The sequence below is a fragment of the Rattus norvegicus genome, chromosome 8 (assembly GCF_021556685.1).
Source record: "Rattus norvegicus strain SHRSP/BbbUtx chromosome 8, alternate assembly SHRSP_T2T, whole genome shotgun sequence".
Classification (NCBI taxonomy): Eukaryota; Metazoa; Chordata; class Mammalia; order Rodentia; family Muridae; genus Rattus; species Rattus norvegicus.
The window spans coordinates 75,789,141-75,807,753 of NC_141541.1; the positions used below are offsets into that span (position 1 = coordinate 75,789,141).

General features: G+C 44.5%; 1 protein-coding gene across 9 annotated transcripts in view; it reads right to left on the reverse strand.

Moving 5' to 3' along the window:
- Window positions 1-18,613, reverse strand: part of Tln2 (talin 2) — a 420,559-nt gene that overhangs the window by 225,514 nt on the left and 176,432 nt on the right. For all 9 annotated transcript variants that reach the window (NM_001419941.1, XM_087562128.1, XM_087562134.1 and 6 more), the window contains 1 exon segment: window positions 12,149-12,222. The gene's annotated coding sequence lies outside the window, so the exon portion shown is untranslated.

The following is an 18,613-nucleotide window of genomic DNA, read 5'->3' on the forward strand; positions in this document are numbered from 1 at the left end:
GCCAGACCCCTATATGAACTGTCTTCAATTGTTTTCTGTGTTCCAACAGCAGGGCTGTGTGGTTGCAGCCTAGACAGTAACCTAAAATACTTACATTCTAGTCCTTTCAGGAAACAGGTCGCTAACTCTAAGCCTGCAGCACAGAATCCACTGTCTGTGCCTGTCAACACAGGACACTGATCTAGCCAACCTTCCTGAAAGCCTGATTCACTCCTGTTAAGAACACAATGTCTGCACCATTGGCACAGTCTTCTGTTTCCCCCAAGCAATACTCCATCACCCTAATATTTCTCTTGCACCCAAACCGCGCAGTCTTACAGTCCGCTGAGATCCTTCTCGCTCTCAAGGAAACACACACAGTTGACTACCATGAGACTACAAAAGGAGAAAGAAAAAGCTGGAGAGTGCCCAAGGCTGTTGCCACAGACTATTTGGAACAGTACAAGATAGAAGCAACCCAGATGTCCACCCACAGGACGCAGGCCAGACAACGCAGAGCAAACGTACAGAATGGACGGCGGGAGAGCTGCAGGGAGTGAAGGCTGATGAGCCCCACATGGGGCTGTGGGATAAGAACCAGGACCCATGGAAAGAAGGAAAAACCAAAAACAGAAAAGCAAGGGAAGAAATGTGTGTGCTGCGTGCTAGCGTCCACCTAGGAAGGGAGCAGCAGACAGAGCACATGTGCATTTGCATATGTATGAGTTCTCCAAGTAAAAACCAGTAATGCTTTCAATTGCTACCCAAGGGACCCTGTGGGATAGGGTAAACAGGAGAAGGATGGTGTAAACATTATACCTCCTGCTACTGATTTTGGCCCCCAAATTCATACAATAAAACCTAACTCTCAAGGTGCTGGTACCTAAGGTAGAGAACTGAGGAAGGGGTCCTATCCGAAGGCCAGTGGACTAATGACAGTCCCTTGCTTACTGAAGAGGCCTCAAGGAACTCCCCCACCCCTTCTGCTATGGATTCTCTGCTCAGAGAGCTTAGCCTACTGGGCAAGCTCCAGGCTACTGACTCAGTTTCTAAAAAGCAAGGTGGGTGGCATCTGAGGTACAAAGCCTGAAGTTGTCCTCTGGCCTCCAAGTATACCCACAGCCATGAACACAAACACACACATACACACAGATGCATATACACAGAATAAAATAAACTAGCCATTTAAGTACTAATAGGAATTTCTGAGAATGGAAAATAAAACCAAAGCCGTTTTTCCAGTATCTTCCAATGAAGACCACTGTGTAGGGAGCATGAGGTAAAGCAGATTAAAATACCTATGGTCTCACGATAGCTGGGATCGCACCCAGAAGAAAGAATGGGGGCTAATGAAGCTGTATAAAAACCTTACATACTGGATTTCCTTGTGAACTAATAACCTGGTCATACATTCATATACAGTCTCTAGTTGTGTCTGCCGGGAAGACCCACAGCGATCAATGTGCCTAGTTTCTCCACATGTACCCTCCAAACACCTAAAGGGACAGAGTCCTTGGAGACATGGCAAATTCAAGGCTAGTGCAAAATAGGATAGATACTGAAGTCTGTAACACTGTCAGAGCTGGAGGAGAGACAGACACAAAGCATGCCAGAGCCATTTCAAAGAAAGTGGGAGTTGTCTTGAATTAGGTTCCACTAGTCAAAGTATGAGCCAACCGAGCATCTACATAAATACCAAATTAAAGCACGTGGGCTATGATTAAACTAAGGTTTTAGTGAAACACCCCACCCCCAATATACACACACCTACAGATATGTAGTATATGCGCGCGCGCGTGCGTGCGTGTGTGTGTGTGTGTGTGTGTGTGTGTGTGTGTGTGTGTGTGTGTGTGTGAGTGAGTGGACTTGCCTGTGTGTGCTATGACGGTCAGAGGAAGGCTTTGGATGGCCTACTCTTACTTCCAACCTTTTCCTCTTGAGTCAGGGTCTCTCGTTGAGCCTACCCCTTACTGCTTTTCAGGTAGTCTAGCTGGACAGCCACCCCAGTTTACAGGCTCATGGAGCCATGCTTTTGGCTGGGCACTGGAAATTCTCAATGCAGAGAAAGTCCTGTCACTACTTAGCCATCTTCCCAGTTCCCCCAAGCAATTCTTACATGTGATACTTGTCGAGAAGGGATATTTGCTCTGCGTACGGTCTTTAGAAGTTTACCCCAGTCGAGGCTTGGCCACATCACACTGAAATCATGCTGCAGTGGCAGTATGTCCTTGTCCAGACAGACCTGAACAGCCCACTTCAGGACTCCATTCCAGGTGGAGACTGATACCCACGCTGTTTGATGCACCGAAACTCAGACTTGCAAACCACAGAAGCCTCTCTCTTCCGGAAACCTACTACTACCTCCTGCTCACTGTCACTCACAGACCCCATTGCTCCTCTGCAGTGTGTTTGTGAGCACATACAAGAGAGGACGCTTCACACCACCCCACCCTCTGAGGCCAGGCCTCGTTCTCGATTTGAGTGTGGAGCTCACCAGCCTGCTGTCAGATGCCCAGCAGAGAGTCCTGGACAACCTAGGCACCAAGAGTCAGGCATTCAGCAGGAGACTGAACCATTCCTCATCTCTCTGAAGTCAGTAAACTAAAGAAATTATGGTGTGTTTGGGGCTTATGTATATCAGGTAGTAAAAAAGGACTTTAAACGCCATAAATTTCCTTCTTCTGACAAAGGCATTTTAGACTCTGTCCCAACTATCAACCTAGAAAAGCTTGAAGCTGGGTTCAAAGCAGCATGGCGGCAGGTGGGGGTGCGGGAAGGCTGGGAGGCTAGTCCTGGAAACAACTGACTACTGACAAAGCCCTTTTGCCACGTACCAGGAGGGAGGGTGGGTGGCCTTCCTCTCAGCTCAAATTCAGCACAGCAACAGGGTAGGAATGGATGTGCCCCAAGCCCAAGCCAGAGCAGGATTCTGTAAAGGGAGCTCAGCATCACAAGCCTGAGAAGCTGTGTGGGGCTGGACGGGCAGGTGAGGACAGCAGCTGAGGAAAGTATAATAGCTAACAGACCATGGGCAGGGAAGCAGGCATTTCCAGCCTCTGGAGTCACAGCAAGCCACCATGCCCAGCCTGCCCCAGAATCCGAGAAACAATTCAGCCCAGGGTTCTCATAGGTCACTCTGCCATGCCTCTCCATGCGTGTATGTGAAAATGGACACACCTGTTCTGCAGGGCTGCTGTGAGGATTTCAACAGATACCAGGCTTCCAAGACCTGGGTATGTATCAGGCTCCCAATAAACTGTGGTGAATTTTCAGCATAGGATTCCTGCTCCCGCCCACACACCAGTCCTGAACTGTCACCCAGTGTGGGAAGGAGCTTTTCCCTAATACCAGCACTTGCTCAGTGGCGTGCTTGAACAAACATTCCCCCAGTGCCAGCACTGGGGGGATTCAGAAGCAGAGTGGTTTGCTCTGAGAGAAGATGGGGACAAAGCTTAAGAAACTTCAGACTGCAAGATTGTTGGTGCAGTGTAAAAGCTCGATGTAGCCAAGCTCCACTGAAGGGCAAAGGCATTAGACTACCCCCCGAGCATGCTTGGATGGAGACAGTATTTATTTACTTAATTATATCAAATAGTGCTTACTGGCTCCTAACACTTAGAACCAAGAGCTAAATCATACAGGCTGTAAATTAAACATCTGCAATTAAACAAAAGAACGGGAAGGAAAAGGGATACGTATGGCTCAGCGGTAGAGGGTTTGCTAAGCACATAAAGATTCACTCACTATTACCAACAAAAACCTAACAAAACTGTCAACCTGGACTGTGTGTGTATCGCCAATCCTGAGAATATAAAATTAAAGATATCACTGCCTAAAACTGAAAATTTGATAGGGGTGGGTTGGTGTTAACAAAGGAACAGCATAGAGAAGACAAAGCCAAGACTCATAGGAGACAGGGAAGCCCGGAAGCACCAACCAGCCACAAGCAGAAGAAAGAATGGGAATGAGCTGACTAGGGACTACAAGACACCAGAAACAGCCCTTGAAACTGACACAGGGAGGAGCTGGGGAAATGTTTGCTGGGCGTTTACCCCAAGAACCCATGTGAAAAGCCAGATGTGGTGGCCCCTTGTAAGCTATTTCGTCACACCGTGAACCCTGAGATTATGTTGTTTCCTGGAAAAACCTGTTTCTAATTGTGGTATGGCTCAGCTGATAACACTCTTGCATTGGTTTGCCTTGCAAGGCTTTGCTGGCCTCCGGAAATCTTGGCTCGTCATGGCTTCTCGAGAGACAGTCAAAACCTTCTCATGGTATTCCGGCTGTTTCTTGCCACATCTGTGGACTTATGCTGATTCAGAGGGGACGTGTGGTTTCTTCTGAGCTGCTGCTACTGATTCAGGTTTGGTATTCGCCGATTGGACTAAACTGTCACTATTAAGTTATATTTGATGTTTTGGGTGACACTACTGCTATTTTGACAACAAAGATTAGTATCATCCCCAAAGAATTACTTCTAAACAGGGCCACGTCCCCTATGTCCTATTAACCGTCTTTTCCCCTACCTTTTGTTGGTGGGCTCAAAGGGTGGTTGAAGCATTTATGAACTCTTATTAAAAAGAGGGTTATGAAAACTCTAAGCCTACATTAGTCCCAAGCAATGAAGGTAGAGATAGTTTGTAGAAGGCAGGACCCATGTTTGAAAGTGATGTCTAATTGAGGGGCAGAGGAAGTGATGAATCAGAGAACGATCTGACAGAATAAGATATTCCCAACTCTCATGGGAAGAGAGAGGAAAGGGAAGCTACTTAAGAGACAGCAGTGCTGAGGAGAGGAGGCACCCCAGGTGAGTTTTACAGAGACAGGTTGAAGAGAACAAGCTAGCCGCAATGGGCTAGAGAAGGAGAAGGAGCTAGCTAGAATTAGTTTGAGGCCAAACAGTGCAATTCAGGAGAAGCTGAGAGAAGCCAGATTGAATCAATCAGCTTGGAGAGGAGTTTGAGCTGGAACAACTGAATTGAACCAGCCAGCCAAAATCAGAAAGAGCATGAAAGGGAGAGCGTATTCAGAAGTAAATCTCGGAAACTGAAAACTTGCTAGGACTCCAAGACAATAATTACACTCAGGTGTAATTCAGTGGCCCATAGTTCTAATCCCAGTGCTGGAGGTAGCAATAGGCTATCTCTGGAGCCCACTGGTCAGCTGAATCACTGAGCTCCAAACTGAGAGAGATCCTGTGAGGTGAGGTGGGAAACACCTGAAGTTGACTGTCAATGCACACATAGGCCCTTGCATCCACCCATGTGGCATTTCAGACAGACAGATAGACAGACACTAAAAATGTAAAAAGAGATACAGCATGCTATATATGCATGAGAATCACAAATCACACAAGCAATATTTGTAAAAAGAAGCAGTTGCTTCTGAGATGGACCACGTGGGGCCCTGACTGTTGGCACCACAGGCCTATGCAGCCCACAACACCAATACTTTTCACCAGCTTTCAGAAATGCTTCCTGATTTTAGCAATTTGCCTGTAATAATTTGACTTATATTACAAAATGGTTACATTGAGATAGCCAACATGTACTACCTCCCATGTTTTTGTGTGTGGTAAGAACACAAATTCTTTTATCAGTTTCCAAGGGCACATCATTAACATGGCTATCGTACTGTGAGAGATCTCGGAATCCTTTACTACTAATCACAGCTTCCCAGCCCACAACGGCTGCCGGCCATCGTTAAACTTTTTAAACTCAACATTCATAGACTCTGTAATTTTTTTCCTTCTATGCCTTTTTATTTAAGGCAACATTCTCTAGATTTACTCAAGTTGTAGAAAGACAAGATTACCGACTTCAGGTTGGAGAAGAATGCCACTGTGTACACGTAGCTCATTTTCTTAGTTCACTTGTTAAATGATAACACACACACACACACACACACACACAGTGTCTCTTAGGAATAATAATGCCTGCTCATCAAGAAGGCTCAGTGGGGAAAGGCACATTCCATAAAAACCTAATGCCCTGAGTTCGAGTCCCTGAACCCACAGTTGAAGGAGAGAACTGACTCCTGAAAGCTATCCACTGACTTCAACCCATGCACTGTAGTGTTCATGTACAGAGACGCAAATAATAAAACAAAAACAGAAACTAAAAACAACAACAAAATCCACGTGGGTATGCAGATCCCCTCATGCTATTCCATTCACTTCTGACACATACTCAGCTGTGGGACTGATGGGTCCTGTGGGATACTCTGGAGGTTCTGAGGGACTTCTCCACCATCCTCCATAAGGTCTTGCTAGCTTACATTCCCATTCGAAAGGCTCCCCTTTTCTCAGTATCGCTACAACAAGTAGCATCTTCCATCACTTGACTAATAGGTGCTCTCACTGCTTTACAGTCCTAGCTCACAACTGTCGCGAACTCCCTCCCAGCCATCTCTTCCTCTCTCAAACTCAATGTTTTGAGTGTTTACACATATTCTTGTGGACTCTTTGTATGTTTTTTTTTTCTTTTCTTTTTTTTTTTTTCCCAGAGCTGGGGACCAAACCCAGGGCCTTGCACTTGCTAGGCAAGCGCTCTACCACTGAGCTAAATCCCCAACCCTGACTCTTTGTATGTTATATTTGGGTCCTTTGCCTCTGCATCAGTTTTCAGATTTTATTCTCACTTTAAATTATATATATGAGGGTACACATGAGCCCAGTATCTGCAGGGGTCAATCAAATTCTCTGGAACTGGGCAGTTGTGTGCCTGCTGATATGGGTGCTAGGAATTGAACTTGAGGTTTTTGAAGGAGCAGTATATATTCGGCCTCCTTTGAATAAGATTTGTAGGTTCTAATCTATTTTGCATACTTTATCCCCTCTTCTCTATTTATTCATTATTAGCATGTGAGTGTATGTTTGCAAAGGACCTATGTGTGAGTGCAGGTACGTGAGCCTGCCACAGGCTGCATATGAGGATGTGATGACAACTTGCAGAAGGCAGCTCTCTCTCCTGCACCTGCTGGGGCGAGCTCTTCCCAACTCCACTACCTGCTCCAGCCCATCTAGTCTGTGAGCTTCTGAGAAAGTCTCCTCTCTCTTCTTCCCACTCTCTTTAGAGGTGCTGAGGTTACAGTTGTGCTATGCCACATATAGCTTTTAAGTAGGTTTTGGGGACTGAACACGGGCTGTCAGTTTTGCAAGGACAAATGCTTTTACTGCCCACGACATCTTGCTGGCGCTCTGAGGTCTTTTATTGCTCTTCTGCTGTCTTTGGTCTGCTGTAACCTCCTTTGTCTATTACTGCTATTTTTATCTTTGCTTTGGGATTCCTATCCCAAACCCCACTGCTCAGAACTCTTCCTTTGTGTTTTCTTCTAGTCATTTTACAGATTCAGTCTTTAAGTCCCTTAATACTGGTTCTGAAAGGCTAGGGCTTGAATCCAGATCTCAAATGCTTATAAAGCACCCTACCCACTAATCTACACCTCCAGTCCCTAACGCACTTCTGACTGGCCTTTGATGTGACAGGCAGCAAAGGCTGGATTTCATATTTCTGTGTTTTGCATATTGATATTCACTAGTCCTAAGATCAACTACTGGAGAGACTGCCCCCTTGTTACTGTGTGTCCTGGCACAATTGTCAAAATCAGTTGACCACAAATGCATAGGTTTCTGGGTTTTCTATTCTGTTCATTGTTTTATCTGCTATTAATCCATAACTATTGTTTTTTCTCATATAGGTCAGCAGTATACATTATGTCAAGAAGTGGGTGCCTTTAATTAGTTGCTTTTAGCTCAAGATGTCTTCAGCTATGTGAGTGTTTTGTGATCCAATTAGTGTGTGTGTGTGTGTGTGTGTGTGTGTGTGTGTGTGTGTGTGCATAAGTGTATCCATGTGTGTGTCCCATGTATGTGCTATGGCTTGGAGGTTAGAAAAGAATGTCAGTTCCCCTGAAACAATGGTGACAGGCAGTTGTAAGCCACCTGCCATGGCTGCTAGAAACTGATGTTGGGTCCTCTGGATAAGCTGGAAATGCTGTGAACAGCTGAGCTATCTGTTTCAGCCCTGCTTTTTAAAACCATTTGTATACAACGGTTGAACTTAATTTTTAAGACGCCCTATTTACATCGCCGTTTTACATCCTGGCAATGGAGTTTTGCTCAACTTTTGTCAATATGTTCATCAATGGAATAGTGCTACTAGGATATTGCTACTATCATAGGTGATGTTAAAATGTGGTTTTTTAAAGTCACTTTTCAGTTCTGCAAATATACTAGTTATTTTTATAGATTTGGAAAGCTAACCCTCATGATCAACTTGAATCTTCTAAATCTTAGAGCCCAAGAGAGCTCTCTCAGAGCACAAGAGTGATCTCTTGTTTGGACATGTGTGTACATGCTCCTGGGTCTGCACATGAATGTGAAGGTTGGCAGGGCCCCTGAGCTCCAGGACCCACCTGTCTCTGCCTCCCTAGTGCAGGGGTTCCCTGTGCACTGCCACACCTGGTTTTTCATGTGGGTGTTGGGGGTTGAAACTCTGGCTCTCATGAGACATTTTTCCAGCCCTGCAGACTGAATTATTTTTGAAAGGTTCATGTTCCAAAGGAAAATATGTAAATACAAGCAAAAAATAACCTATTGAAAAATGTCACTGGTTCTATAAAATGCAATCAATTGTTAGAAAATGATCAAATCTTGAGTTCTTCCTTAGGATTTTTATACTGGGGGGGGGGGGGGGGGGGAGAACGGGCACACATAATTAGCCACAAATTCAAGGACATGGCACACCCTGTTCAACCGTGGGGTATTCTATTTTTATTTCATATTGATTGATTTAGATTGTGTGTATGCTTGCCTATGCCATAGTGTATGTGTGTGTGTGTGTGTGTGTGTGTGTGTGTGTGTGTGTGTGTGTGTGTGTTTTCCCACTGAGACACCTAACCAGCCCGTCGATGAGTTTAATGATGCACTCTGAAAGCTGTGGCTGCTTTTGCCACATGCATTGCAGCAGCAGAGCAAGGATCTGAACACGGGTGCTAAAATCCAGACCTAGGAAACACTCAGTCACTCAGGCAGCCCATGGTAGGGCACAGCAGAGTGGCCAAAGTCCCAGGAAAACACAATCCAAAGAAACCAGCTGATGGAGCATGCTGGGAAGACAAAAGTGCATAATTGATTTCATCCTAATAAAGAAAGGTGGCATGGGAATGGCTTATCCGCCGACATCATGGCCTTTAAGTGATTGGTACACAACGCCAAGTATTCACACTGGTCCTACTCTGACTTTTGCAGATTGGCTATCCTCCCCTAAACAGCAGTGGAAACTACCAATTTCCCAGAGAGCCCAAACCAATGTGGTGGTGGTGTTTTGTAGGTTTAAGGTAGCCTTTAAAATATTTTTCTTAGAAGCTATAGTGAGCAGAGATAAATTTAACAGATTGCATTGCCACTCCAATACAGAATACATCATGAGCCGTTAAATAGAAAACTAAGCTAGCCATTTATCATTCCCCACCACATCCATCAGCATCTCGATCCTCTCATACGTGCACATACACTTGCATGCTTACACAGGACCCTTTGAAATCCACACTGATTTCTGAGAAGCGTGGCTGTCTCCAATCCTTAACCATTCATCCCTATAAGATCCCACCCAGAACATCCTGCTTCTTTGAAAAGCTCCTGGACGTGATTGATTGGTTTCATTGTTCATTCATTAAATTTTATTCCAATATGGAGTCCAGAGGTTCCCTTAAAGCAATTTTCCTTTCTCTGGTTCATGTCAAAATAAAAGCCCTACCTAGCATATACACTTTCAGACATGTCAAAAAGTTCAGGTAATCTCTCAGATTCCTACATATTTAAGGCAACCCCTATACTCTTGCTTGATATAGCCTTTTTTAACCCTGAAAAGGGAAGTAAATATTCTTGAGCCTTAGAGTTGAAGCATAACGAACAGGCAGCAAGCCAAGAGCTGAGGTGACAGGGCAGAAAACAGCCAGGTGAAACTGTCAAATTTCACCCTGAGTTTCTCTGCAAAGCAATTGGTAGCAGAAACATAAGCCAGAAATCACTGCACGAGGAAAAAATGCAAAACTGATCTGCCACACCCACCATGACAACACAGCACCACAGGACTCTCTGGAGTACAGGATGGGGGCAACCTCCTGGAGCAGGGAGCATTCTGTCTGTCCCTCACAGGACTTCATTGTCTAGTAGTAATCCCAGCCATTATCTTCTCCATGTGCAACACACACACACACACACACACACACACACACACACCACCACCACCACCACCACCACCACCACCACCACCACCACCACCACCACCACCACCACCACCACCACCCCCCACAGCCCAAGGAGAAGTCAATGGAAATGTACTATGCACGATCCACAGCGCACAGCACAGGAGATCACAGCAAGGAGATCCTTTTACATCTGACTCAGAACTCACTGCTTCATAACTCTCAGCTGGACCCTTGCTCTACAGTCAGCCTTGAATTCTTCACACTTGACTTTTTAGGGCCCGAGGGTCAATCTCACTTCCCTGAGGATCTTGGCACCTGCCCTCCCCAATTCTGAAATTGACAGTCATATGTATCCAACAGCTGGCCAGAGCTGCCTGCCACACGGGGAAGGGAACTACTGTGCCCTTTCATCAGACTGGTAGATCAGGGTCAAGCTAATGGTAGATCACTCCCCGCTAATGACAGGAAATTCTATGTTTATTAAAATGAGGAATTTCTACCTAGGCTCCCAACAGAATAGTCCCCTAATGCTGGATTGACCTCTGACCCCTCTTAGTTTAACAGTGTCAGCTGAAAGGGCATTTTCTGAATGCAGACAAGTCTACATAGGTTACACCTTGTTTCCAGTTTGGGAAAAAGGATACCATTCTAGGGCATCTACTCTAGGGCCTACCAATGTCAGCCCTCAGGCCCTTGCTCCTGAGTCTTCCTTGACGGTCACTGGTTCTCAGAGAAAGGAGGAAAGGCTGGGAAAGGCCAGTCAGTTTTAGAAAACTAAATTATGTACTCTCTAAAGACAGGTAGGGACTCACTGCATAGCTCCGGTCTGCCTGGAACTCCCTTTGCAGACCAGGCTGACTTTGAACTCAGAGAGATCTGCCTGCCTCAAGTCCTGGGATCAAAGGTGTGTGCACCACCATACCCTGCCCCTAATCTTCTGGTATCAAAACACACATTCTTTTGTAAGATGATTCTAGCAGGGAATAGTATTATTTTGTAAAAAATCCTTTACCATGAAAAATTCCAGAAAGGAAGTAGAACTACAAGTGAACTGCATTCCCCTGAGGTCCAACAGCCATCGACTTGTTCATCTTCACAGAAAAGATACTGTAAATAGCTCCGAACAAGGGTTTGCTGTCCCCCAAAATCTCAGAGCCTATGAACAATTAGCCTAGACTATCCTACACATTTCACAGATGAGGACAGAGTCTGACAGAGGTAGACGTGATCTGCCCCGAGGTCTTCAGCCAGTTAGAACTAGAACTGAAGCATGTGGGTGCCTATTACACTACTTGAGGGCTGAGGCACTGACAGGTTCATTTCACACTGTCTGGCAAGATTTGCCCTGTCAGACTAAACCTTAGCAAACCCAGGATCTATAGGTGCATCCCTGTTCCTCAGTCCAGAGTTTTCATGCTCTCCACTTGAGACTTTGCTGTCCGACAGGGGGCCAAGGGAAAACCTATTACCTGGAATTCATGTTTACTCATCCCGTTCAACAGCCACCTTCTCCGACCCTGAAGAAACACCCCAGGAACCACTCACTCCCACATCAAGGGCTACTGGGAGTTTCCAGGTTAGTTCTTTACAGAGCACTTCCAATCTTCACCCTCTCCAAATAGGCACAAAGCGGCCCAATGCGGGTGAATGGGGATTCACTAGGACGATCCGGTCAGGGAAAGGCGCAGCTGACTGTCCATCCCTTTCGCCTACCTAACCTTGCCTTCAACAGCAAGCAGGCGCAGGACCAGGTACTCCGCATACCAGCGCAGCACGCACACCTTGGTGAGCACCACAGGGAGGTATAGGAGACATCACTGAAGTGCTCCGGAGAACGATACCAACACATGCTTCTGTCCCCAGGACTCAGTTAATGAGGATTTTTTTATTCCCTCTCTCCCCTCCTTTCCCTCCCTTTCCTTCCCTTCCTTCCTTCCTTATATTTTTAAAGACTTACCTAAATTCTCAGTTTATTCAGTTTTGGTTTCCCTGAAAAGATCCCAAGGAGTGAGAAGCTTCCAACAGCAGCACCTGGAGCAATAAGAAAACCTATTAGAAGCAAGTAGCCTCACAGCCATGAGGTTGTGAGCAAAAAGTCTATGCACTTGGTCATTTTCCCTACACTAAGAACAAAAGGAAATAACTCCGGAAGCCATGAGTTTCTACCACACCACATGTGCTGGGAATTTGCTGTGCGGACGGGGAATTGAGGTCCCAGGACACTTATGCAAAGACCAAAATTACATTACCATTGGCAAAGAGGAGGAACACCCCCGCCCCTTCTGTGTTAGGAAGGCTTTAATGGATTTGAATTTAAACAAAAAACCAAATCCATGTGTCCTTCTTCCTGCACCCTGTCACCATGTCTAAACCAATTTCTGGCCTGTGTCCTCTTCTCCCCTCACACCCCCATTAGCATGTGTAACTGTCGGCTTCTCTCCCACTTAGTTCTTGGGATTCAATTATCAAGCAGTTCCTTCTTGCTGCAGCTTTTTTGTCATGTCCGTTCTGAGGCCAGAGTCCTCACCTTCTGACGCTTTACTCAGTGGAGGCCCAACAAGAGGCAGAAAGACACAGTCAATTACAGATTTATCAAAACAGCCTAGTCACAGTGAGTAAACAGAGCAAGCTGAGAACGAGCAGAGCATTCGCGGAGAACAGGTACATGTCATCAGATCTGGGTGGGAATGAAGAACGAGTTAATAAATTATGTGGTCTTATTATATCAGTAATATTATTATTATATTATTTATTATGTCTTCTTAACTTATAAAAGCATGAACTGAAAACAGAATCAAATGATTAACAGAGAAGTATGTGTCTGAATATTTTATAACATTAGGATAATGAAGGTCTTTTTAAGCATGAGAGCAAAATCTGAAAGTATAAAAGAGTAAGACATTTGGCTTGCTACATTAACAACAACAACAAAACCTAAATTAGGGTCTCAATGGTTAGGAATGCTTGCTGCTCTTGCAGAAGGTCAGAGTTAGGGTCCAAGCACCACACTGGGCAGTGACAACCACCTATAACCCCAGATTCAGGGGGATCTGACACTCTCTTCCAGTGGTAGCTGTATGCACATATGCATGTACACACACACACACACACACACACACACACACACACACACACACACAGAGAGAGAGAGAGAGAAATTGAAATACATAAATTACAAAAGTACGACAAAAATTCTGCTGATACTTTTGCAAAAAGATAAACACAAAAATATTTACACATGAGACAAGAAGTAGTTGCTCATAATTTGTAAACCAATAGGGAAACTAGGAAGAAGAAGGCAAATCATAAATCTTCCCTAAGATGAAGAAATATGATGTAAGTTTATTGCAAAGGAAATGTACTAAGTCCTGTGACCCTATGAATGAAGGGGACACACCCATAATTCACCTGATGTCTGTGACCTCCTGCTCAAGTTACCTGAGCAGCTCCAACCTTGTATCCCATAGGCAGAAAATGACTTCCTGAGGTAGGCAGACTCTCACTTGGTTTCTATCTGTCGACTTTTACGGGCATGTGTATGTGTGCCAACATGTGTATGCCTGGTGCCCACTGAAGTCAGAAGGGGGCGCCAAGTCCCTGAACTAGAGTTTAGAACAGCTGTAAATCATCAAGTGGGTGCTAGGAACCAAACCTGGGCCCTCGGCAAGAGCAACGACTGCTCCTAACTGCTGAACCACCTCTCTGCCTTCACACAATCTCTAATTTAACAATGGAATTTGTGAGGAGATGGACTCCATAAAAACGGAAACAGAGGAGCCGTTAAGTATAAAGGTGAGCCAGCCTACTGGTAAAACAGTCTTTCTCAGGAAGCTTAGCCACCACACAGGTTTACCTTTATTACATCATATTTATATAGTAAAAGACCTATTTTTCCACTGGAATTATAAAATACAGGAATTTATTCCCACGATGGGCCCATTGTGTTTGCTTTACATCTGGAAAACAAAGTACTCCTCTCCATGCTTTATTTTTCATGGTTTATAAGTTACATATCATACAAGCATTCCTATAAGACCATAATTAAGAGCATGGTTAGAAAACCATCATTCGGGGCTGGGGATTTAGCTCAGTGGTAGAGTGCTTACCTAGGAAGCGCAAGGCCCTGGGTTCGGTCCCCAGCTCCGAAAAAAAGAACCAAAAAAAAAAAAAAAAAAAAAAAAGAAAACCATCATTCTAGGTAGCTGCATAGATGCCTTTAAAGCATATTTCTATTAGCTGCATAGATGTCTCTAAAGCATATTTCTATTAGCCCCCTTCATCTACTACCAGCTCACTCTCTCCCTGGAACATACCCCATGGAGGTTAGACAGACAAGCAGAGCCTCTATTTTGTTTTCGAGATGAGTTGTCCTGGCACTTAGACTAAATATTTATGGCTGCAACACCCAGTTCAGAAAAAGCCACAAGCCACCAAAGTCAGGTAGCCTCTTCAATGCCAAGCAAGTATACACGGGGCCCAAGATGGAGACCGGGTTTGGAAGATGGCTCGACGGTTTCAGTACTCAGCATATAGTGTGAAGATCAGAGTTTAGAACTCCCGAAACCCTCCTAAGGGCAGGTAGATATGGTGGCCTTTCCATAATTGCAGCTCTGAGATGCTGAGAGAGGATCACCAGGGCCAGCTGGATAGCACACTCCGGATCTGACTGAAAGAGCATGCCTCAGTGAGTGCAGAGGGAAAGAGGTGAAGATGGATGGAAGATGGACCCTGACTATCAACTTCAGGCCTTGAGCTGCTTCAAATTTGTCAACCTGATGCAAACTAGGGTCACCTAGAAAGTGGAAACATCGATTGAGAAAATGTCTCCCAGCCCACTGTGAGTTGTACTACCCCCAAGGTGGGTGGGTCAGGATTATATACAAAACAAAGCGAGTGATCCCCACAATGAATGAACCAGCAAGCAGAACTCCTCCACTGTCTCTATTTGAGTTCTTCCCAACAGGAGCTCTGGTGGAGCTCCTGTCTTGCCTTCTCTCAGTGTTGGATTGTGATCGTGATGTGTTTGCCAAATAAACCCCTCCACCAAGTTGCTTTGTTCATGGTGTTTTATCACAGTGATGAAAACCAAGTAGGAAAGGCCTCCACATAACCATGTGTGTGTATACATGTATGCATCCCCACATACATGCAAAAACATATATTCATATACAAGCAATAACATGCTATACATCCTAAATCTCTCTCTCTCTCTCTCTCTCTCTCTCTCTCTCTCTCTCTCTCTCTCTCTCTCACACACACACACACACACACACACACACACACACGAGAAAAAGGAAAAAAAAAAAACCAAGGTTTGTGAGACTCAATATTACATTTAGGGAAGGCATTAGCATAGTGGCTAAGAGGAAGAAATTTGATCTTGGTTGAACATTTGCCCTTAATGGGCTTCAAACTTTCTGGGCCTAAATTTCCTGCTTTGTAATAAAAGCAGTGGGGAAGGGGCAAGGCTCAGAGTGAACATACAACTCATACAAAGTTTAGCCACCACAATGGAGCTTATTTGAGCAGCAGACCCTTGAAGCAGAGATAGAATCAGCTTGTGGCAGAGACTCATTGCTCACTGTCTGATCTTAACAGGTCCCCAGAGAATGCTGACACAGAACAGGCCTCCTGCAGGCACAGCTATCTGTTTAAAATGCTTTGGTGTGACTTTTGTGGTACTACAGATGGAACCCAGGACCTTGCTTATGCCAGGCAAGCCCTTTCTATCACCAAACCACATGCCTAGCCCTAAAATCCTTCCTGAATTTGACTCAAGTTATTGGAAGAGCACTTGCTTCCAAGGAGCTCTCTGTATTATCATGGATGGAGTCACGTGGCAGCTCCTTGGGGCCTGTGGTACAGAAGAGATCCTGAAGCACTGGTTGGTGCAGTCAGAAGTCAACAAACGCAACTACCAAAACTTCTCGTTTATCATGGGCAAGGGCACTGTCAGTCGGGGCCATGCCATTTTATAAAGCTCCCCATTTGAGGCTGAAATTTTGACAATTTCTGAAATTACCAGACCTAATATAACTTGATTTTCTAGACTTCCCCCCTTCCAATCCTCACCCTGATTCAGAGACAGCCTGACTAAGGGCCCAGAACATGAGTTAGCTACTCACTCGCCATGTGGCACAGGACCTCCCTGCTTCTTCGGAGCCTAGAAGAAGGGATCTTGGTTCTGCCACATGGTCCTGGATTCTCCTCAGAGACTCCACATCCTGTAGTGTGCCTGCCTGTGAATAGCATTAGTAACGCAAGTATTTTGTGGCCCCAAACTAGAGTATTCAGACTTTAAGACTAAGCAAAGAGGCGAAAACCCCATTATATGTAGCTCAGAAAGAGCCAACTGCATTCTTAACAGTCTTTCAAAATCAGAAAATCTAAGAAGAAACAAGACAGAGTTCTTTTGACAGCCATACACAGCAATGGCAAGAAACAAAGGGAGAAAAGAAATATTTTGAGATTAAAACTCTCCCTACCTTTTCTAACTTCTATCCCTTGCCATGTTTGTTCTTTTCTTCTGCAGAAATCTAGGGAATATTTTCAACCAAAGAGCAGCTTGGTGAGTACAGCCCCACTCTGCTAGGTTAGAAGACATTGGACTACACAAGGAAAGGCCATCTCTCTGTGCCTGGCTTCCCCTAACTAACTTGGCAGCTAGAGGCTGGGTGCTGATCTGAGTCAAAAAACTCAATGAGGAACTACCAGGCAGCAGCAACACTCAGGACATTCCAAGGAGACTAAAAAGACTACTTTGTAGTAGCCCACAAGACAAAGGAACAAGAAAGACCCAAAAGGAAGACTCTTGGAAATCTATAGTATTCCTCACGCCCACCCCCTTTCTCAAAAAGCCATTCGGGGCTGGAGAAATGGTTTCTTGATGAAAAGCACTTGCCATTCTTGCAGTTCTGTTCAGGCCTGAGTTCACTTTCCAGCATCCACATGGTGCCTCATAGTTCTGGGCAATCTATCCTCTTCTGGTCATTGTATGTAGACACAGTACATGAAGAGACACATCTTTCACAAAAGATAAACATCTTTCACATGAAATAAAAATAAAAACTTGAAAATAAAAGGTGTCACATTAACAAAAGTTTCTTCATTGAATGTGGGAAACACTGACTTAACAAAAATTAAAAGGAGTTTCCGACCGCAGGAACGTGTTGGGTGCTTTAATATGCTAACTGTGATTAGGACTAAATGATTCCAACAATTACACACGGATTCCTTTATTTTTGTGCTCGACATGTTAGGACAAACGTCCCAGATACTACTTTGGAAAATGTTTTAATTAGTTCTTTTATGCAAATGATTATTAAAGGCATACTTTGCATAATTAAATGACTAAAAGCAATCCCGTGAATGATCGGTTAATGGTGCGGAGGATGCTAATGTAAAGCGGGGTAAAGCGTGTGTTTACACAGAGGCCACTCGAGAGGCTGTAATCCTCCTGCTTTGTTGTAGTCCCTCTTTATGTGCTTTCCAGATCAAAAAAAATCTGAGTGGGGCTATGAAGTTTTTATTGTTCTAGAATTCACTCTCCCCTCTAAAAATTTAAAAATACTTAAACGCCAATCCCTAGTATGTGTAATTAGAATGCAAATTTTGTGAGAATAACGACTACCTTCAAACAGTGCCAGGTAGACGGATGTTCCACAAATGAATATTGACCTTAGGGGTTGGAGAGGTGGCTCAGTTAGTAAGGTGGTTCCCTTTACAGGCGTGCACACACTCACGGGCACATGTGCACACCCCTTCACATATGCACACATAAGTTGATTATATCAATATTGGAATCCACAAACTGTTCCATAATAATTCATATAGTAATTCCTATTATGGACCAGCCCAAATGCACATCCTAAGGTTAGCATTTTCTATGAGCTTTGCAGTGTTTTGCTCTAAAATAATTTTGTTCTCTTTTTTTCTCAACAAGCCCTGCTTTTCCTATCTTATTTCTAGCACATTCTCCCATCCTTTAAAATTCCTACAATAGAAAAAAAAAAAAAAGGATGTATTTTGCTTATGGCTTTGTCTCTAGACCAACTGCCATATTCAGTCCGTTACTGGACTGACTTCTGTTTCTAACTGAAGCCTAATTGACTCACGTGTGACATTTTAATTACACAGAGCTGTGCATGAAGCTGTCTTGCAGTGGTTCTCAAGCTTCCTAACGCTTTGACCCTTTAATATAATTTCTCATGTTGTGATGACCTCCCCCCAACCATAAAATTATTTCTTTACTACTTCATAAATGTAGTTTGCTACTGTAAATATCTAATGTGTAACCCAAGAAGGCCATGACCCCCAGAACCACTGCTTTAATGGAGGCAGCAGCAAGGGGAAACTCTACACAACTGAGCAGCTTTTCGGATTACCTTTCTGGGGAGGCAAGCAAGCAAACAAGGCATACAGG